We start from the raw sequence: 24,017 nt of genomic DNA on the forward strand, positions 1-24,017 counted from the left end.
AAAATATAAAAATACTAAACTGGAAGTCATTATATACGCGCACGAACCTGGTACAGACCTGTGAAGGCCCTATGAATGCTGCTTTAGTCTCGTGAGTTCATAAAAGCTTTGCTCATGTTGATTTAGATGGTCTTGTTTTCTTGGTGTCCTCCATACCCTCTGGCTCTTACATTCTCTCCCTCTTTCTCCAGGTTTCCTGAGCTCAGGGGAGGGATTTGATAGAGATCCCATTTAGGGCTGGATGTTCCCTAGTCTCTCACTTCAAAATGTCTGACTGTGGGTCTCTGTATTTGTTCCCATCTGCTGCAGAAGCAAGCTTCTCTGATGATGGCTGAATAAGGCACTGATTTCTGAGTATAGCAGAATGTCATTAGGAGACATTTTATCGATACTTTTTTTTTTTTTTTTTTTTTTTGTTTTTCAAGACGGTTTCTCTGTGTAGTTTTGTGCCTTTCCTGGATCTCTCTCTGTAGGCCAGGCTGGCTTCGAACTCAGAGATTCTTCAGTGCTGGGATTAAAGGCGAGCGCCACCACTGCCCCGCTCGATACATTTTTGTTTTTGAACCATTATTATTTGGTTTTACCTTAGGTCCCTGGGCTATCTAGTTTCAGATTCTTGGTCACCCAGTGTCAGGTATGGGTTCCATCACATGGAGTGGGTCTTAAGTCAAATCAGTTATCAATTAGTTACTTCTACAGCTTGTGCCCCCATTGCCCTAACACATCTTGCAAGCAGTACACTAGTGTAGATAAAGGGTTTGTGTCTGGCTTGCTGTTTCTCTTGATAGTTTGTAGTGTACCTTCCTGTACCAAAGATGCTGCAACATAAGGAAGAAGATTGTATGTAGGCACCAGCTCAACATCACATGCAATGAGTTGTATAGGTGTTGTCTTCAGCAATGGGGCCTTGTCGTCAGTTTGTAGAGCGAAACCTATATATAGTCTTAGCAACAACCTGGGTTGTTTTGGGGATTCCCGTTGGACTTCTTTGGCCAGCAACTCAATTAGATGTAACTGGGAGCTTCCTTTGGTGACAAGAGATGGCCAGTTGGGACTCTTGTCTCCCCAGTTATTTGTCAATTTCTTTTAGATCACCTTCATATGTGTGTATATTTTAGTAAATTTCTACAGAATTCGGTTTCCATATCACCCCTCAAATGGCCCTTAATTTTAGCTGTCTCTCCTTATGTTCCCTCCCACAACCCTTTCTCCCCTCAGCCTCCCAACTTGATCTTCCCATTCCAGTTCCACTCCTTCCATTTATCTCTTCTCTATTTTCCTTTCCTAACAAGATCTATCTGTACCCTCTAATCCCTTACTCTATACCTATCCTTTGTTCTATGGATATATAAGCAAATTCATAACCATATTTGTTTTTCTGGCTCTGGGTTTCCGACTCATTTTTTCTAGTTCCATCATTTTACCTGCATGTTTAATGATACCATTTTTTAATAGCTAGTAATACTCTACTGTGCAAATGCACCCATTTTCTTTAACTATTTTTCTGTTGAAGGACATCTGGGTTGTTTCCAATTTCTAGCTGTTATGAATAGAGCAGCAATGAACATGGTTGAACAAGGGTCTCTGTGTTAGGATGAAGCATCCTTTGGGTATATGTCCAAGAGTGGTATAGCTGGATCTGGAGATGGATCGATTCCCATCTTCCTGAGGAAATGTCACACTGATTTCCATAGTAGTTGTATAAGTTTCACTCCCACAAGCAATGTGTGAGTGTTCCTCTTACTCCACATCCTCACCAGTATGAGCTGTCACTTGTTAATCTTAGCCAATCTGATAGATGTAAGATGAAATCTCAGTGTTGTTTTGATTTGCATTTCTCTGATGGCTAAGGATGCTGAACATTTTTTTAAGTGTTTTTCAGCCATTTGAGTTTCCTCTTTTGAGAATTCTCTATTTAGATCTGTTCCCCATTTTCAATGGGTTATTTGTTTACTTGATATCTAATTTTTTGAGTTCTTTATGTATTTTGAATATGAATCCCCTATTGGATATGGAATTCATAAAAATATTTTCCCGCCGGGCGGTGGTGGCGCACGCCTTTAATCCCAGCACTCGGGAGGCAGAGCCAGGCGGATCTCTGTGAGTTCGAGGCCAGCCTGGGCTACCAAGTGAGTTCCAGGAAAGGCGCAAAGCTACACAGAGAAACCCTGTCTCGAAAAACCAAAAAAAAAAAAAATATTTTCCCATTCTGGAGGCCACTGCTTTGTCCAAATGATGGTATCCTTTGTCATACAGAAGATTTCCAGTTTCACGAGATCCCATTTATTAATAGTTGATGGGGCTAGAGAGATGGCTCAGTGGTTAAGAGCACTGTCTGCTCTTCCAGAGGTCCTGAGTTCAATTCCCAGCAACCACATGGTGGCTCACAACCATCTGTAGTGGGAACTGATACTCTCTTCTGGAATAAAGGAGTACATGCAGATGGAGTACACTGCCTGGCAGTGGTGGTGCACGCCTTTAAAAAAAATTGGTTGGTGAATTTTCCTCTTAGCACTGCCTTCAATGTGTACCATAATTTTGGATATGTTGTGCATTCGTTTTCATTGAATTCTAGAAAGTCTTTAATTTCTTTCTGTCTTGACCCAAATAAATTGATAAAATAAATCAGTAGAAATAAATTCAGTAGAGAGTTATTCAATTTCCATGAGTTTATAAGCTTTTTTGTTGTTGAAATCCAACTTTTAATCCATGGTGGGCAGATGGGATTCAGGGAGATATTTAATTTTCTTCTACCTGTTGAGACTTGCTTTTGTGACTAAGTATGTGGTCAATTTTGGAGAAATGTTCCATGAGGTGCTGAGAAGAAGTTATTTTGTGTTTGGGTGAAATGTTCTGTAGATATCTATTAGGTCCATTTGGCTTATAACATCTGTTAGCTCCAGTATTTCTGTTTAGTTTTTGTCTGGATGATCTGTCCATTAGTGAGAATGGGGTACTGAAGTCTCCCACTACCAATGTGTGAGGGTCAATGTATATTTTAAACTTTTTTTTTTTTTTTTTTTTTTTTTGGTTTTTCGAGACAGGGTTTCTCTGTGTAGCTTTGCGCCTTTCCTGGGACTCACTTGGTAGTCCAGGCTGGCCTCGAACTCACAGAGATCCACCTGGCTCTGCCTCCCGAGTGCTGGGATTAAAGACGTGCGCCACCACCGCCCGGCTCTATTTTAAACTTTTGTAATGTTTCTTTTACAAACATGGGTTCCCTTGCATTCTGGGAATAGATATTAAGAATTGAAATGTCTGTCTTTATGGGTCTGGGTTACCTCACTCAGGGTGATTTTTTTTATCTAGTTCCATCTATTTACCTTCAAATTTCCTGATACCATTGTTTTCTACAGCTGAGTAGTACTCCACTGTGTGAATACCACATTTTCTTTAACCATTCTTCAGTTGAGGGGCATCTAGGTTGTTTATAGGTTCTGGCTATTACAAATGAAGCTGCTATGAACATAGTTGAGCAAGTGTCCTTGTGGTATGATTGAGCATCCTTTGGGTATATGCACAAGAATGGTAGAGCTGAGTCTTGTGACAGATTGAGCCCCGAATTTCTGAGAAACCACCATATTGATTTCCAAAGTGGCTGTACAAGTTTGCACTCCCACAAGTAGTGGAGGACTGTTCCCTTTACTCCACATCCTTTCCAGTATAAGACATTAGTGGTTTTGATCTTAGCCATTCTGACTGGTGTAAGATTAGAATCTCAGTTGTTTTGAGTTGCATTTCCCTGATGGCTAAGGATTGTATGAGCCAGAGGGATCAAAGTCATAACAAGGGAACCCACAGAAACAACTAACCTGGACTCATAGGAGCTCACAGACTCTGAACCCACAACTAGGGAGCCTGTCTGGGACCGACCTAGACCTTCTTCATATGTGTGACAGTTGTGAAGCTTGATCTACTTGTGGGACTCCTAGCAGTGGGAGCAGGGCCTGTTCCTGATATTTTGACTGGCTTTTGGGAACCTATCCGCCCCCTCCCCCGCACTACCCAGGCTTAATACAAGGGGAGGAGCTTAGTCCTACGTCAACTTGATATGCCATGCTTTGTTGATACCTATGAGAGACCTGCCCCTTTCTGAATAGAAACAGAGGAGGAGTGGAGCTGGGAGAGGAGAGGTAAAGAGGAGAATGGGAGAAGAGGAGGTAGGGGAAACTGCAATGAGGATGTAAAATAAATGAAAAAAATATTTTAAAAAAATGTCTTGGTGGATTTTTTCCTTTGATGAATATGTAGTATCTTCTGTCTCTTTTAATTTTAGTTGGAGGTATATTTTGTTAGATATTAGCTACACCAACTTGCTTCTTAGGTCTATTTACTTTTAAAATCCTTTTCCAACACTTTCCTCTGAAGTAATTTGTATCATTGATGTTGAGGTCTGTTTTTCTGTGTCTTTACTGGGGAGTTGAGTTCATTGGTATTGAGAGATATCAGTGACCAATGATTGTTAATTCCTGTTTTTTCTTGTTGTTGTAACTGTTGTTGTTGTTGTTGGTGGTGATATGTGTGTGTGTGTGTGTGTGTGTATGTTTCCCTTCTTTTGGTTTTGCTGGTATAAGATTATTTCCTGTGTTTTTGTGTATGTAGTTAACCTCCTTGGGTTGGAGTTTTCCTTTTATTGCCTTCTGTGGGGATGGATTTGCAGATATATATTGCTTAAATTTAACTTTATCCATCTTGTTTTCTCCATCTGTAGTGATTGAAAATATTGCTGGGTCTAGTAGTCTGTAATGGCATCTGTGGTCTCTTAGAAACTGTAGGACATCTGTCCAGGCTCTTCTGGCTTTTAGAGTCTCCATTGAGAAGTTAGCTATAATTCTGTCTGCCTTTATATGTTACTTGCTCTTTTCTCTTGCAGCTTTTAATACTTCATCTTTGTTATGTATGTTTAGTGTTTTGATTATTATGTACAGAGTGGACTTTCTTTTATGATCCAATCTGTTTGGTATTCTGTGTGCTTCTTATACCTTTATAGGCACCTCCTTTAGGTTAGGAAAATTTTTCTGATTTTGTTGAAAATATTTTCTGGGTCTTTGAGCAGGGTTTCTTCCCCTTAATCCCAGATTTCCTGGAAGTTTTGTGTCAGGAATTTTTTAGTTTTAACATCTTCTTTGACCAAAGTATCTATTTCTTCTATAATACCTTCAGTGCCTGAGATTCTCTCTTCCATCTTGTGTATTCTGTTGTTGATGCTTGCTGTAGTTCGGGTTCCCTTACCAGATTTTGCATTTCCAGAATTCCCCTAGTCTGTGGGTTTTTTTCCTTTCTTTCTTTTTTTATTGCTTCTATTTCCATTTTCAGGTCTTGAACAGTTTCGTTCATTCCCTTCAACTGTTGTTTCCTCTTGACTTTCTTTAAGGGATTTATTCATTTCCTCTAATTTTTCTTTGTCTTTGTCTTCAATTTCCTTGAGGAATTTATTCATTTCTTCACAAATGAAGTTTGTTTTAAGGTCTTTTTCTTAAGCATCAGCTATGTTGGAATTTTCCAGCTTTCTGTAGTGGGATAGCTGGGTTCTGGTGGTGATATATTGCCTTGGCTGTTATTATGTTCTTACACTGGTGTCTGGCATCTGGGTTTGGGGTGATTATAGGTCTAGGTGCAAATTTCTGAGTTTATCTTTGTTGGATGGATGTTTTGTTCCTTGGTTTCTGTTTTCTTTCTAGTCTTCAGGTAAAAGTTTACCCACTAGCATCAGCTGAATTAAATGACATATTACTGGTTTCAGCACACACAGAACAATATTGCCTTTTACACCACAGCTGTATGGCTAGGAAGTGTAATTTACATTTCTCCCTATGTTTGCTACCTCAGTGTCTACACACACAGCATTCATAACAATGTTCCAGCCCCTTTGATTTACATTATGACTCAGTGACTAAAAGTCTTGATATGCTGGTCATCTCTTTATGTTGAAACCAGCACTGAATTAACCTGGGCCTGATGCTGAAAGAATAGTGCTAAATGAATGACAAATAACTGGGAAAATTTATCTCAAATCCCATCCTATGCCGTTGTTTTTCATTCTTCAAGGGCAAGTGTTTGTAAACTAATAACCAAGACAGGAGAGAAAGATGGAAAAAGTTATGGAGATGTAAGGAGAAAGCAGCCCCTCACCCAGGAGCTGTTTGAGCCTCATGCTAAATAAGCAAGAATTCCACCATGATCGACACTTACTGTGAAGGCTGTTAACACAAATAATATTACTTCATAGATGTTTGTTGCTGAAGTAACAATGAGCCAGGCTTAAGACCTGTACGTATATGACCTTGGGCAGGGCCCATTCCTTTGTCTCAGAAGCTCAAACAGGATTGTCAACTTCATTTACAGAAAAGATCTCCTAGCTTCCCGTATCTCGGTGATTCTTACTTTCCCAAATCAGTTGTAATCCTGTCAGGTGCTCTCCAGAACCACCCAGTGATAATTGAGCTTCCATAGCTACCCACAATACTACTGTAAACATAGTAACATGCTGCTCTCTCTTAGAGAAGCCTGTGCCTACAGAGTAGGGAACATGTCTAGCTTGCTTTCTGAATGTCTTTCTTCTCTTAATCAACGTCCTTAAGTCTACACTAAAATATCTTTATTAAATCTCATCTCTGCTTCCTACAACCTAGCCCTGAAATTTTTTTCTTGTTTGAGGGCAAAAATCCTGGTTTGGCTTGAGTTGAGGTCCCTAAACATTCAGGGGAACTCCTTAGATCACCGCAGGTGGAGAAAAGAGCTATGCTTCCTGTCTATGGCATCCACACCAATGACAATAACTTTTTGTTTTCCTTTTTGCATTTAATCATAAAAAAGAGGATGAGCTAATACTATGAGGTGTTTGGAACCATATCCTAAGTAATGATACATTGCAAACTTACTTGTTTTAAACTGTCCAACAAGTCACTTATTTTTCCTTCTGGCATACTATGGTCAAACATCTTAAATTACAAAGCAAAATATTCTATGTAGTATGAGTGTATGTATGTATGTTCGTGCACATGGGTACACATGTATGCACATATGTATAAAGGCCTTAAATTCACATTGGGTGTCTTCATGAATCATTCTTCATTTATTTATTGAGGCGAGGTCTCTCACTGAGACTGGAGCTCACCAGTTCTGGCTGGGCTAGTTTAATAGTTTGGCTCAGAGATCCCTCTTTCCTGCCCCATGAATGCTAAGACTACATAGGGCCTCCACACTTGTCAAACTTCTGTGTAGGTTCTGGTGATCTGAACTCCAGTCATTACACTTGCACAATAAGCTCCTTATTTATTGAACAAACTCCACAGCCAACAAAGCCATTTTATTAGAAGAATTCTATTAAATTCTATGGTCTTAACTTATGCTTCCTGAAGGATTTTTCTGATGTTGTTAGTTTATGTGTTGTTTAATGTTCTCCCCAGACTGTTCTTCTCTCAAAGGTATCTACATTTTAAATTCCTGACATGTAATGTGTGTGGCAAGAAGGAGTAGGATTGCCAATGAAATCTTGCTAATTAGCTGACCTAATAAAACGATTTAGTAAGCCCAATATAATCAGAAGGGTCCTTGAAAGTGAAAAAGAGAAAGGGAAGAAGAAAGTCAATGGGAGGTGTGACTGTGGAAGAGTGGTCTGAGAACTGCAATGTTGTTGGCTTTGAAAAGAGAGAAAAGGAACTGTGAGCCAAGGAATATGAGCATCCTTCTCTGGATGGTGCAAAGCTATTGAAATGGACTTTAGAGCTTCCAAAAGAAAGTACAGTCCAGTGAGACTAAAAGTTCTAACCCACAGAACTATAAGAGAATACACCTGTATCATTTTAAGTAACTAATTTTGTATTGATTTGTTGATTGGAACTGTAGAAAACCACAAACCCAAGATGATAAGGCACAATGTTATCACTTCGGTGTTACTGACCATAGGTTGTCAAGACATGAGAACATGACTGTCAACAGCTGATGGGAGCTGAATCCAACATATCCCAAAGTCTACTCAATAAGGAAGTTTTGATCCCCTTTAAAACTTGTGTTTTAGGGGCTAGAGAGATGGCTCAGCACTTAGGAGAACTAGCTGCCCTTCCTGAGGTCCTGAGTTCAATTCCCAGCAACCACATATAGGTTTACAGCCATCTATAGTGAGGTGTGATGCCCTTTTCTGGCATAAAGTACATGCAACTAGAGTACCCATACTTAAAATAAATAAATCTTAAAAAAAAAACAACCCAACTTTCATTCTTGTAGAATATAAGGCATACTAAAAAGAAAAATGACTAGTTGAATATCTTATAGCACACTTAAACTTTGGTTCCTGGAATTTTATTTTTACCTTTTCTTAGGAAGGGCAAGGCAGGAAGTGAGAAATTAGGGAAGGAAAAAGAAGTCAGACAGGTAAGACAGGTCTACTGATCATCAGCTGAACAGCTCCTGAGAGGCCTTTTCATGAAGACAATCAGATATTTCCAGGAGTTGAGAAAAGCATTTCTTCAACATGAGTTTAGATAGAAAAGAAGTAACAAGCTACTGGAAATTTTAAAGAATTAATAAGAAAAAACCAATTTTCTTAATTAGGAGTCAAAATCTAGGAGGAAAAATAATGGGGCTTAGAAGTGACTGGCTTTATGTTGACTTTCTCTGACTAGGTATTTATCTTTGGTAGTATCTTGCTCAGATCTTTGTAGCATGAATCTTAAAAGGTCTTATTAATAAAAATAAACCTGAGGCCAGTTATTGGGGTGAATGCTGGAAGATCAGAGAAGCAAAACAAGCCACAACCACCTCACCTCGCCAATTCCTTAGCTGATCCTGTTTCCTCAGACTAGATGCCTCTCAGCTGAACTGTGCTGCTCGAAGCCTAAAAGCTTAACCAACCTAGTTCCTGGTTTTCATGCCTTATATACCTTTTTGCTTTCTGCCATTACTTCCTGGGATTAAAGGCTCTTGTTACCACATCAGGCTGTTTCCAGTGTGGCCTTGAAATCACAGAGATCCAGGCAGATCTCTACCTCTGGAATGCTAGGATTAAAGATGTGTGTGCCACTATTTTCTGGCCTCATATCTAGTGGCTGTTCTGCTTCTCTGATCTCCCAGTGTTCACCCCAATACCTGGCTCCAGGTTTGTTTTTATTAGTATGACCCTTTAAGATCCTGGCTACAGATCTCTCTAGAAAACAGAGCCTGAAACGAGGCTTGTGGGCAAGGTAGTTATTTAGGAGCAGAAATGACAAGGAAGGGTAGTGAAATGGGGAAGAAAGACAAGCCAATGAAAGAACAGGTTGTTCTCTTGTCTATGATTTTTTTCCAGCTAGTTCTTAATGTTACAAGAAGCCTTTGGAGAAACCTTAGACATGCTTCACAGAACTTTGGGTCATAGGATGAAAGGGATAGAAATCTCGCTCCCTTGGCTTCTCCCCAGACAAGGATAATATGAAGACTAATATTTCTACTCTTCTGAGTTGTGCATGTGTGAGTACCAAGTATACTTTCTTCAACCTCTCACAGAGGTGAGTAATGTTTTGTGTCTTTGTTTGAATGAGAATGTCCCCCATGGACTCATTTCCTTAAACACTGTTCCCCATTTGGTGATGCTGTTTGTGAAGGTTTAGGAGATGAGGCCTTGGAGGAAGTAAGCTATTAGTGGTGGGCTTTCAGATTTCAAAAGCTTTGTCATTTGCTCTTTGCTTCATATCTGTGGTTTAAGATGTGAGTTCTAAGCTTGTGTTCCAGCTATCATGACAAGCATTTATTCTCAGGCTTTCCCTCCATGATGGACTCCTACCCCTCTGGAACTATAAGCCCAAATAAACCTTTCCTTCTATATATTGCTTTAGTCATGGTGTTTTATCACAGCAACAGAAAAGCAGCTAATACACTTTTGTATCTGCCCAAGATGAAATACATACAATGCTCAGGTTGGGCTTGTGCCAAACTGATCAAAGACTGTCTGGAATTGGATGCTACAATAGTGACTGGGGAAGATGAAGGTTAAAGAATATTAAGTGGAATTCTAGGGGAATCTGATTTGGGAATTTTATTTGCGCCAAAATCTCCTCTACACCTATACTTATCCGTGGTACCCATCAGTGGTTCCCATCAGTGGTACCCATCAGTGCAATATCAATACAGTAGTATTAGTAGCAATATTAAGTGAGTTAATATGGGAAACATTTGAGAGAATTGACTGTGTTTCTTCCATGTTCTCATTACACATTTACTCTTCAGCTTATATGGTTTATATCCTTATTGCCCTGATAATCATATTCTGTTTGAGGTCCTTATTAACTTTATTGCAAATTGGTCATCATTCCATATGTTCTTGTGGTTTTGTTTCTAGTCTTAATATCAATGTGATATTTGGTCCTATCATGCTTATTTTCTTGCTTTATTTTATTTTTTTTTCTTGTGGGAAATACAGAAAGATAGGCAAAGGTTCTACCACTGACTCATAAGTGTTCAATGTTTTCTTTCTCAAAACTTCTATTTCCAGAATTAGAATACATCTTCTCATTTTCTTTCTTTCTTTCTTTTCTTTTCTTTTTTTTAAAGATTTATTTATTTATTATGCTTACAGTGTTCTGTTTGCATGTATTCCTTCATGCCAGAAGAGGGCACCAGATCTCATTACAGATGGTTGTGAGCCACCATGTGGTTGCTGGGAATTGAACTCAGGACCTCTGGAAGAACAGTCAATGCTCTTAACCTCGAGCCATCTCTCCAGCCTCCCTTCTCATTTTTTTGCTGGTCTGTATATATCATTCTTCACAATCTGTATTTTGTCATATGTGGATATTCACTAATTGTTTACCTTTAGAATTAATAAAGGATAGAAGCAATGAAAGTGAGCACTCAGCTCTCTGTCCCCCACACCCAATCCCCCAGTCTCATCTCAATACCTCAACAGAATACCAGCGGCAGCCTTCTCTCCCCGCTGCCCACAACAGGCCTTCAAAAACTCAAGCTGGCACCTACATGGAACACTCATCCCTGCATTCTAGTCCATTTGTTGCAGGAAGGTACTCTGCAGGCTACTGAAAAGAGAAATGTGGATACCAATTCAGCCACAAAAACTTTGACCTATAATCTGTCCTGCCTGCCAAATATGATGGGATAATGGTGGTAGAGAACTTGTGGGAACAGCCAGCCAATGTCTAATTTGACCTAAGGTCCATTCTATGGGAAGGAACCCATGCCTGGCACTGCTTGGGTAACCAATGACCTAGAGTAAAACCAAACACTACTCCCGTGGTATGGAGCCCATGCCCTAATCTGCCTGGAATGCCAGAAACCAGAGACTGGGTGGCCCAAAGACCCATGGTAGAACCAAACACCAACAAGCCTGGCAAAGAAAAAAATCAGGGAAATGATTCCTAATGATATTCTGCTGTACTCATAGTTCAGTGCCTTTTCCAGTCGTCATCAAGGAGGCTTCCTCTGGCAGCAGATGGGAGCAGGTACAGAGACCCATGGCCAGACATTATGCAAAGAGAGTCTAAATTGGAGGTTTCCATAGGATCCCCCCCTCTTGGAGATCGGGAAACCACATAGAAGATGGGGAAAGTCAGAGAGGAGGGAGGACACCAGGAAAACATGGCCCACTGAATCAACTAAGCAGAGCTCATGGAGACTGAAGCAACAAATACAGAACCTGCATCCATCTGCACTAGTTCCTCTACATTTATGTTATGGATGTTTGATTGGTGTTTTTGTGGTACTAACAGTGGGAGAGGAAGTATCTCTGACTCTTTTGCCTGCTCCTGAGACTCTTTTCCTCTTATTGGGCTGCCTTGTCCAGCTTTGATATGAGGGCTTTTGCCTTGTATATCTTGTGTATCTTGCTTTGTCCTACTGGGCTATCATCTCTTGGAGGCCTTATATTTTCTGAAGAGGAAACAGAGAAGGAGCGGGTTGAGGGAGAGGGAGGTGGTAGGGGATCTAGAAGGACTGGAGGGAGGCGAAACTATGGTTGGGATATATTATATAATAGAAGAATCTATTTTCAATACATTTTTTAAATAAAAAAAGTTCTCCAAACAAAATCCAACCAACCAACCAACCAATCAAATAAACAAAATCAAATACTACTGGTCTAGAAAAAGACAATAAAATTATTCCTAATGATATTCTGCTATACTCATAGATGAGTACCTTATCCAGCCATCATCAGAGTGTCTTCCTCTGGGATCAGATGGGAATAGATGCAGAAATCTCCAGCTAGACATTATGCAGAGGAAGAGTCTAAATTAGAGGTCTCCATCCAATCTCTCCCCTCAGAGCTCAGGGAATACAGTGGAAGAGGAGATGTAAGGATTGTAAAGCTAGAGGGGATGGAGAACACCAGGAGAACAAGGCTCTCTGAACCAACACACATATGAGTTCATAGGGACTAAAGCAGCAAGTACATGGGTCTACATAGGTCCTTTGCATATATATATGTGTATATTTATATATATTATATACTATAGCTATTAGCTTAGTATTTTTATGAGATTCCTGACTGTGCGAATGAATGGGTCTCTGACTCTTGTGCCTGCTCTTGAGATTCTTCTCCTGTTGGGTTTCATATCCAACTTCGATATGGTAGTTTTTATTTCATCTTATGTTTCATTTTGTCATGTTTGGTTGTTACATCTTAGAAGCTTATTCTTTTCTAATGAGAGACAGAAGGGAGTGGGTACAGAGGAGAGGGGAGGTGGGATAGAACTGGGAGGATTAGAGGGAGGAGAAACTATAATCAGGATATATTATATGAGAAAAGAACTGATTTTCAATAATTTTTTTTAAAAAAAAGAGAATGAGTACTCAGCCAATGATAGTTTTCTTCATTGACTCTTAATTTCATTGACCTGTATCTGACAGTGTATGTCAATGGGAAAAACCAATGGTTTTCTATGATTTCAGCCTTTAACAATTTCTAATTTTCAATGGCCTATTGTGAGTTTATCACTGTGAAACATTTATACCATTTGAAATGAGTTAATGTTATGCTGTTCTGGTACATCTGCTGTATATCCAATACCAACAATACTGTCATCCTTCTTTAGAGACACAATTGTTATGTATATTTCATTTTTAAAAATTTCCATCATAAATAATTTACATGCTAGCAATCTCAGCACTTGGGAGACAGAAGCAGAAGATTCTGGGTTTGCTGTCAGCCTAGGTTATATAGAAAGATGATATCTCAAAAAGACATAAACAAGTGAATAAATAAATAAATAAATAAACAAACAAAATATACCATAATGTTAAGTATGTCAAGTGAGATATCAAATCACTTGAGTTGGAAGCAAAACTTTGGCAGGAAGACATGTGTCTTACGGCTTTTTATTAGGATATCTATCTATATCTATATCTATCTATCTATCTATCTATCTATCTATCTATCTATCTAAATATTTCAGTTTCAATCCAGAAATTCCATATGTGCTGTGAAGATACATCTAGAGGGTTGCAGAGAGGGAATTTATGAACTGGATATTATGTTCTATTTCCTTTTAAGAATGCAGACTTTTACCTTCAGTCAATATGGAATCTGTTTCTCCTTGCACCTCCCAAAACACATGGCCATAGATTTCCTATTAATGACAGCTCTGAAGAGTTGATGTATGAATCCTGCTTCCACACTACACACACTTGAGCATAGTACTTAGGCTTGCTATATATCCTTATTACAGAATATTGCCTTCTTTGCTCCCCAGCATATCCTCCAGTCCTGACAGTGTCTGGTATGTAATAGACCAGTTAGCATTCATCAAACACAGTGAACACAATGGGACTGCAGAGGCTTTTGATGTGAGACATTTTCTCAGTGGTGGCATAATTTAACTTAGATGACAACTAAATTTTGAACACATGTTTAGAAGAAGAAACTCAAGTACTTATAGGTTATTAAAGGAAAATAAAATGCAGTGAAATGTTTTTCTTAAGCATCTAAGGGATCATATATAAAACACTAATGAAATAGCTGTTACAGCAGCCCGAATTCCTGACAATTGTTTACCACATAGACACCTTATATGATGTATGCAGATGGAAGCTATTAATTTGAATTACTTTAGAAAAATAACGTATATAGGCATTTATAGTTCATCATTATAATGTAGCAATATTCCCCCCTTTGTTTTACTAGATTCCCACAGTGCCTACCAGTCATGAATAAATTTATGTACTTGTTTTTCACATTGAAGCAAAATGGTTACGAGACTAAAATGTCTTCTTTCATTTTTTTACACTACAAGCAAATGAAACAAAGGACATATGGATAAGGAGAATAAGTCACATCATGGAGAAATTAGAACTGGATGCCCATTAATAATTTTCAGACTCAGAAACATAAGAACATTTATTACTGACTAATATTGGTACAAAAGTAATTTTAATCTGTTTTTGAAATAATATTTCAAGTAGGTACAGTTTTAAGTTCAAGTAAATGCTTCCAGAATAAGAAATAATTGTGTATTTACCAGATCATCAATATATAAACGTGATCATAGATCATCAACAAGCACAAATAATACAGTATTTGTATTTGTAACACAGTGAGAATTAATTCACTGGCAAAAAAATAGAAGAACACTTTAACCAATTTATATGACTTCTCAAAAGCATGAATCTTATGAAATGGTGCATCAGGAAAAAGATGTGTAGAAAGCAAACAAGGGAGAAATGTTCAATAACCAGACAATGAGTAATAACAAATAAAGCCTAAAGAAATAGTGAGATTAATTTTGTGCTTGTTTCTAAAAGGTATAGAAGAAGAAAAAGAGCTTGTGTTTAAATGCACAACACTATTTACAAGGGTTATGCCAATTTTTATTTCTATATTAGAGCTATTGGGCAGGCATGTGTTTTTCAATGTAGAAAAATAATATTTAAAGTGGTAAACCAAAGAAATTTTTTCAAATCATACCATCAGCTTAAAAGTGCAATTATTTGAGTCCCAATGTGTCAAGGTATCAAATCCATTCTGTTCTCTCCAAATGACACCCATTGTCTAACATGACAGAGCCTCTGCACTTGTGGCTACGTCTGTTGGAGTAGCTCAAAAGTGTCAGTTATGAGTCCTAAAGGCATTAGGAAAATGATTTCACTTTCCAAACCTTCCATTCTTATGGGAGTGTCTGAACTTTGCCGTAACTTACTTTTTTAGAAAAATCACCTTTAGACATTTTTATTTATATTTTGACAATTGAAGAAACTAGATCACTGAGGTTTATTAAATTACCTTTGTTTATGTAGAACAGAAATTGATGAACTGAGATATGAAACCAGTTAGGGTCACTCCTGTGTACACACTTTTAACCATTGGGTTAAAATATTACACATTTTGCCCTAGTGGAAAAAGTATAATCTTCCTTCCTCATTGCAAATTTTACTTTCTCCTAGTAATGTATGTATTCGCCTTTCAGAAAGGCATCTATGGTGGTGTGTATATGTAGGCTGTAAAGGAAGAAATCTCATATTTAATTCTTTATTAGTTTGATGATTGTTTCATGACACACATGTTTTTTGTATGTGTTGGGGAAGTAGACTTTTGTTTCCTAAATCAAAATATGTATTTAATCAGTAGTAAATAGGATATGAAATATATAAGGTGTACGGCTTGAAGCATAAGATGTATGAACTTGTAGTAGAAGGATGCATATTGAGGGCAAATCAAGAAAGGAAGAAAAGACAAGATTAGATTTATGGTAGTTGAAGATTATTAGTGATGGACTGAATACAAATGGAGATTTGCTTATAGGGGATTAATATGGCATAATTTGATATAGTATAGTAGAGCAAAGAAATACTGGAGGAAGAAATTTCAGTCAAAGGACCTTTTAAAACACACACACACACACACACACACACACACACACACATACACACACACATACACACACACACACATACACACACACACACACACACATACACACACACACATACACACACACACACACACGGGAATTTTCATTGCTAAAGAAAATAAATTCTTCTGTGTTAACTTAGGCTGTCATAAAATATCACACAGAAAGCAGCTTAAATAATAGAAATTTACTGTCACAGTTTTGGCATGCTGGAAGTTCAAAACCAAGGTAACTGCATGTTTGGTTTGTGGTTATGATCTTCTTCTTGGCTTAAAGATGGCTGCCTTCTTCTGGTGTCATCTGTCATCTGGTGTCGTAAGAGAGAAAGAGAAAACAGACAGTAGGAGAGAGACAGAGAAAAACATAAATAGATGGAGAAAACTTTAAGACAGGGTCTCTACATAGGCCTGGCTGTCTGGGAATTCACAGAAACACACTTGACTCTGTCTCCTGAGTGCTGGGATTAAAGTGTGTGTCACCATGCCTGCCTGATGTCCCTTCTTATAAGAAAAACAGTTATAGTCATTTTGCCTTAATTACTTTCCAAATGTTTAATCTCAAATACTTTTACACTGGAGTTAGGGTTTCAACTTATGAGTTTGTAAAGGACACAAGCATTAATCTATAAAACCTCAAATCTCCATGGTTAACACAAAAGACTTAGTGAAGTATAAAACAGGTACTCCTAAATGGCAGGGAGTTTTAAAAAAATGACTCATTTGAGGACCTGCCTGTATTATACATTTTTCCACTCTGTAATAGGATCTTAAAGTTCTTTACATTTATTTGATAACTGGGTAAGGAGAATGGAGGAAGAGCATGCATGGGAGATTTTATAGGCTATTCCTGAAAGTGGTTCAAGTATATTACTTCTGTCACACTCCTTAAATAATAATTCATTCATGCATCCAGAGCTAATTGCAAGAGAGACTGGAATATGCACTTTAGCTGCATCAGCTAAAGCACAATACCAAACTTCAGAGGCTTCTCTAACTGAAGTTGATGCTTACTATAGAACATTTTCCGAACAGGTCACTGAGGAAGCACCGCCTATTGTAAGTCACTCTGCTCCCCATTCTGAAGGCACTTTGGAGGCTGGCTTACTCTCAGGTACAGCCATTGCCTAACTTGTGTCTAGATAGGAAATTCATCTCAAAGTTGAATCTTGACTGTAGGTGGATGAATAACAATTTCTGAATTTACAGGTAGCAGTGGGCAGCCTTGGTCCTGGGACAGCTTACCCGCTACTTCCATATTAAATCAAGGAAAGATTGTGGTAATTTGAACAAGAATGGCCCCCATAGGCAGGGTGGAAGGTAGGTGGGGGTGGAACTATTTGATAGGATTAGAAAGATTAGAAGGTATGTGGCTTGGCACACACCTTTAATCCCAGCAATCTGGAGGCAGAGGCAGGCAGATCTCTGTGAGTTCAAGGCCAGCCTGGTCTACAGAGTGAGCTCCAGGACAGGCTTGAAAACTACAGAGAGAAACCCTTTCTCAAAAAACCAAAACCAAAAGAAGAAGAAGAAGGAGGAGGAGGAGGAGGAGGAGGAGGAGGAGGAGGAGGAGGAGGAGGAGGAGGAGGAGGAGAAGAAGAAGAAGAAGAAGAAGAAGAAGAAGAAGAAGAAGGTGTGTCTTGTTGGAGGGAGTGTGTCACTGGGAAAAAGTTTTGATATTTTAAAGGTCCAGTCCAGACCCAATCTTTTTCTTTTCTGCTACCTGTGGAGCAGGATGTAGAACTCTCAGCTACTTCTCCAGCGCTATATCTGCTTGTGTGATGTCATGCTTCCTACCAAAATGAACGGACTAACCTTGGAAACTGTAAGCAAGCCCTCTCTTATAAGAGTTACCTTGGTCATGGTGTCTCTTCATAGCAATAGAAAAGTGACTAAGAGAGACACACAGAAAGAAACATAGTAAAGACAACTAGGATTGGCCACCACACATTTATATATCTGATCAGACCAGACCAAAGAAATCGGATGATATCTCACACAGATCCCAGACACTGGATCAGAGGTCTTGTCTGACCTCCTGTGTGTCCTAAACAGAAAGCACCTTAACTTGACTTAACTCCAGAGGTGACCTTATTGGAGACTTTAAAAAAGCGTCTAAATGTAACTGATCTTTATTCAAAGAATGAACCACAAGGCAATCAATTAACTACATTCCATATACTGAGTGTATTATTGTAGAAGATGGACAAACTAATGATAATAAATGTTACCTTACAGAAGGGAAAACTTATGGCAATATCTATACTATGAAATTTTTTCATATTGCAAGTATTCTCCACCTTAGAGTAGCAGAGTACTTTGATTAGGACAGATATATACTTTAGGATACACAGCACAGTGTGCTGCTTACTGTAGCTCTCTAGTCTTTATTTCTGAATAACTAGCTTTCCTTTGCAGTCTTCTTCTTGATCTTACCTAAATGTGTCACTGAAGAGTGTGCCATCCTTGGAGGCTGAGTAACTTTATCTCCATCTACTTTCTGGAGGAAGAAGATTTAAAAGTCAAGGATTGTTCTAAGCCACAAGCAGTCATGGGTATTTCTAGACTAAGATCACATTTATTTGATGTAAAAATGCTCCTGAAAACTTAACAATGTCTAACTCTGAGTCCAGTTACTCCATGAGTCAACAATGCACCCACCCTCTCCTCCAGACATACTTAGATTTTATTGGTTTTAAGAAAGCATCTCTACCTGTTTTGCTTCTCTTCCAATCTGCCCTCATTTCCTGTCCTTCCTTTTCTCTCTCTTCCTCTCATTTCCATCATTTTCTTTCTGTACCTCAACTTAATTACAGCATCTTGGACCTGCCAGACTCCAGTGACAAAGTCACGCCCCTCATTCATTTTCCCTGAACCATTTTGATCAACTGAAATAAGACAGTGGGGCCAGCTCATTTTAGTTATGGACTTTGGGTTTGTTTTCCACTAGAGAGCTGTTTTTGTCATTCCTACTTTGTCAAGTCTTCTCTGTTCCACCCTTTACTACTTGAATTTGAGAAATATTACTCCTTACATTCCAAACCTGTATATTCTTTCTAAATCTATACTCCTGATTGTTACAAGGTAATTATTTTCATGAGTTTATTTACTTATTACACTTCAATGAATGAGGACACAAGTAACCAAATGTATATCTCTAGCACTCCTCCTCTACAGAGTGACAAATCTGTACAACTTGCCACACCTGCTTATATGTCTAACAAGTATATCAAGCTGCCTTCCCACACAGAACTCTTGGTTTCTCCCACTGTTTTTCTTTCCAAGTTTCCCATAGGTCAGTAATATAATGGTAGTCATTTATTCAGTTGTACAAATCAGAAATGAAAGCATCACTCTTGATCCTTTACTTTCTTTTCTTACTTCTACCTATCAAGCCCTGTCTCTTATTCGTATTCAAACCACCATAGTTTATCTAAATATGTTTTTCTGAATTCCTAGGGTGACCAACTCATTTTGGTTTGCCAAAGTATTTCCTAGGTTTATCACTGAAAATCCCACATCTCATCAGTCCCAGTCCAAACAAGGAGATTTGCAGGGCCTGTTCTGTGTTTAAAACAACAACAACAACAACAACAACAACAACAACAACAACAACTTATGTTCCAGGAATTTTTCAAATGAGATTATTACTCATTCTACATAATCACTACAAGAGTGGGAAAGAACTGTGTCTCTTATGGTTTATATCCAATGATGAGATCTTCCATGTCTGCTTTCTCTTATTGGCTAACGCAAGTCATGTGGCTACCCATAATATCAAAGCAAATGAAAATGCAGCCAACCTTTCATATGTAAGAGAAATCCACAAAGATAGTGAACATCATAAATATAGTTAATGCTAACACACTAGCTTTATGATCAAGAACACAAAAAACAGTTTACATAAGCCAGAAGTCATACTGTAGTAGTTATGAAAAGAATTTGTATTGTTTTAAGATACTAAAGCATATAGAAAGTTCAGTGAATAAGAGCTATACAAAATGATAAAAGTGAACAATAAGAAAGATCTAGATAAATAATCATATCCAACAGACAATAGAATCTATTTTTGGAGTATAAATTTAGTTAAAATTGTCATTGTGGTTATACTCAGTATACAAATGGGAATGTATATGCATACTGGTGGTATGTATGCATTAGTTTGATTTGAGAGTGAAAATATGAAGAACATAAAGGGTGGAAGGAGGAAAGAGTAAAAATAAAGAAATCAGTTATGAACCAGGTTTAGGTAAGAGGATGGAGATAGAAGGCTGGATTTTAGAGTGTGAAACTTTAAGAAACAGGACTTGATAGGTGGAAGTAAGAAAAGAGAGGAAAGGATCAAGAGTGATGCTTTCATTTCTGATTTGTACAACTGAATAAATGACTGCCATCATATTACTGACCTATGGGAAACTTGGAAAGAAAAACAGTGGGAGAAACCAAGAGTTCTATGTGGGAAGGCAGCTTGATATACTTGTTAGACATATGAGCAGGTGTGGCAACTAAACAATTGTTGTACAGATTTGTCACTCTGTAGAGGAGGAGTGCTAGAGGTATACATTTATAACATCAACATGTTGGTTGATAGCAAAGACAGAGACAGAGAGAGACAGAGACAGAGAGAGTCAGAGAGAGACAGAGACACACAGAGACAGACAAAGAGACAGAGAGATAGAGAGGGGAACAGAGAGACAGACAGAGAACAAGAGAGAGGTAGGAAAAGAGAAGAAAAGTACCTGGACAGATACAGAAGTGCTCTAACATTTAGAGATCCGGTAGAGAAGCAATGTGGAAAGATACTGAGAAGTGCTACCATGGTGACATCTTGTAATTTAATGGATTTGGAGTGGGAATATTGTTCAAGAAACTTGAGTGGTGTTGGCTGTTTATTGCTGCAAAAAATTTAATCAGAAAAGTACAAAGATTAGCTGCCAAATCTTGCAAACTGTCAATCATGGCAGCAATTTCTGTGGAGTTGGCCGAGGAATGAGTGGACAATGAAAAAAGAGACAGTGAATTCAGATAAGAGTCTCCAGGCATAAAGTAATCATATTATAAAGTAAACAGTTGTAACATAATTAAATTTAAACTTCATATAGTAGAGTAAATGGAATATTTACCAGTTTATAATTACATTACTTATCTCTAGATGGAAATTAATTAACAGAAAATGATAGTCAACGTTGCACCAGAGAAGGGAGGCCAGGTCCAGGAATCCAGTAACTGCAGTTGGCTCAGAGGGAGCGTGTCAGTGGATCTGGAGGGAAGAATTGTTTTCTTCATTATAGAACCCACTGTTGAAGGGCAAGGAGAATTGTTCAGATTCACTATTGTCCCAAATCCTTTGAAGATTATCATCTTTTTGATTTCCTGCTAGTCAAACAACTTTCTCACTCACACGCTAGTGTCCTGAGTTGGCTTAGTTCCAGAGGGAAGGTAAAGAAACTAAGAGTAACAGAAAGGACTTGTGATACAGACAGGCAATGGATAGAGGGATTCTTTTGGATGTGAGGCTTTTCCTTTTTCAGTTTTTTTTTTCTTCTTAGATGAAGCAAGAGAATAAGACAGGATTGCAACTGACTCAGCAAATATATAACTGAGTGTGAATCCCTTTAAGATGGGTTTATTGGTAAGCCTCAGGACCACAACACAATGCCATACAGAGAATGTTTTATACATTGCTTTCTTCCTGTTCACTCTTGGAGACTTCATGTCCAAGGTCAAGTTGCTGGTACACTGGATTTCTTAGAAATCCTCTTTTCTGCCTTGTAGACTGCTGGCCCCTCTCTGTAGTCTCACATGACATTTTTCTTGTCACAGAGAAAAAGGGAGGGAGTGGCAATCTCACTGGTCTCTTTCTTCTTAGACAGGCCAATCCTATTAGATTTTCATCTTGTAATGGCATTTAACCTTAACTACTTAAGGATTTATCTGCAAATATAACCATAGTGTATGGAGTAGAGATTCAGCATATGAACTGCTTTGGGAGACAAGGCATATGTATGTAGTTTAAACTGGCCTGGAACTCGCTATGTTGATCAGGCTAGAGATCTTCTTGCCTGTGCTTTCTGAGTGCTGGGATTAAATGCTTGTATCACCATGGCTGGCTCAACAAATGAAAATTTGCCAGAGCAGAATTCATTCCATAATAAGTGATTTTCCTTTTTCTTATAACTATAGGTCCCTTGCTGATGGGGCGTGGTAAGAAACAAGATTTCACATTCATTTATGGCAGTTCAATTACATTCTCAACTAGGACATGGTACTTCAGGAATTTGTATAAATGCCAGAGTAAACATGATTGAGAATTGGGAGTGGTAGACAAAGTATATTAGAGAGAGTAGGGGTAGGGTAGGGAATGTGCAACATTATACTTGAAATGGTTGATCATTGGAGTTAAGCTCATTTTACTCATGTCTTTATTATGTAATTGTAGTAGGACAATGATATAAAACAGTTTTATGTTGACGTAGGTTAAGAAATATTTTCCTTATTTTATTTTTTAAGTAACATACATACACTTTAGCATGCAGAACAGCAGATATCATGGAGGATGCTAACTATGAGTTTATAAACAGTTCTTGGATTAGTTGTTTTCATTTTGCTGTGACAAAATTAAACAACAAAAGCAACTTAAGGGATGACAGGTTTGTTGCAGGGAGATTTCAATCAATAGTGATGGGGAAAGCAAGGCAGAGTTCAGTGGGAGCAAGTGGCAGAAATTCCTCATACAGCAGTGAGCCTGGAAGCAGGAAGGAGGAAGGAGGAAGCAGGAAGCACCTCACTAACTGATCTTGGAGCATTTGTTGAGAATCAGCTAATCCAAGGATACATGAGTTTACTTTAAAGTCTCATTTTTATTACAGCAATCTGTATTTTTGTCTTTGTTCTGATACCATACTCTTTTGATTGATATTGCTTTGGGATAGTTGGAGACAAAGAGTGTGCCCCCTCTTTGATCACCATTTTTAAGCTTGTTTTGAGTAAGTAGCCAGTACTTTTTTGGGGTCACAGAATCTTAAAAATGTAGACAGTTTCTTGTAAAAGAATAAGAAAATGTTAGATTCTTTTCTATATATCTTCCTCTTCAGGAGCACAGCAGCTCTAAAGACAACTATATAGAAAGAAACAGAGACTTGTCTCTAAGACACTTAGTCCTGGGTAATGATGTGAAGAGCTGAATGTCCAAACAATGGAGCCCTTAAATTCTTATATCTTGAGCCTATTTTAGCAGTTGAAAGTGTAATTAGTTTTTTTCTTTTCATGGAATATTCCTATTTATAGGTAAGATTCCACTTTCTTGTATCTTGAGGTAACTTGTCAAATTGAATAATGATATGTAAAGAGAAATGGTATTACTCACTTTTAGGTAGAAGGTGGAAGAGCCAGGGCATATTTTACCATTTTCTCTCCTATTTTGGAAAGTGGAAACATGCAAGTAGATTTCTGTTAGTGAGAATCCTTGAGTGAGGAGGATCCAGGGAACAGTATGCTTCCTATCTCCCACTGAAGCTTATTCACAGTGATGCTATTGCATGAAGGGGGAATATACCGTTTCTATTCCAAGCACTGAATACTTGATGCAGTTTAGAAATATATCTGATTTCATGACCAAATTTGTTATTAAAACATGAGCTTAGCCGGGCGGTGGTGGCGCACGCCTTTAATCCCAGCACTCGGGAGGCAGAGGCAGGCGGATCTCTGTGAGTTCGAGGCCAGCCTGGGCTACCAAGTGAGTTCCAGGAAAGGCGCAAAGCTACACAGAGAAACCCTGTCTCGAAAAACCAAAAAAAAAAAAACATGAGCTAATCTATCTTATAGAAAATGGGTACCAAAGCAAAACTGTTGCAATATAAAAACCTGAAGTATGTGGTGCTAGATTAAGAATTGGAGGATAAAAATCTATAATAATTTATGTATTGCAGTGGTAACATTCTTGAGAAAAATCCAGCATCGTGGTGGATACCTGTAATTTCAGCAAGGGGGAGATGGAGAAAGGCGAGCAAGTAGTTCAAGGTCAGCTTTAGCTTGTAGTAAATTGAAGGCCAGCATGAAAACAAGACTCCTGGTTTCCTTCCATTGTCCCCCATTGCCAAAAACAAAACAAAAACAAACAAAAAAACAAACAAACAAACAAAAAAGAATTAGAATGAAGCTTACAAGTAATAGTTTAGTAGGGAAACCA

Source organism: Peromyscus maniculatus, chromosome 3, assembly GCF_049852395.1.
Source record: "Peromyscus maniculatus bairdii isolate BWxNUB_F1_BW_parent chromosome 3, HU_Pman_BW_mat_3.1, whole genome shotgun sequence".
In the NCBI taxonomy this organism is placed as follows: Eukaryota; Metazoa; Chordata; class Mammalia; order Rodentia; family Cricetidae; genus Peromyscus; species Peromyscus maniculatus.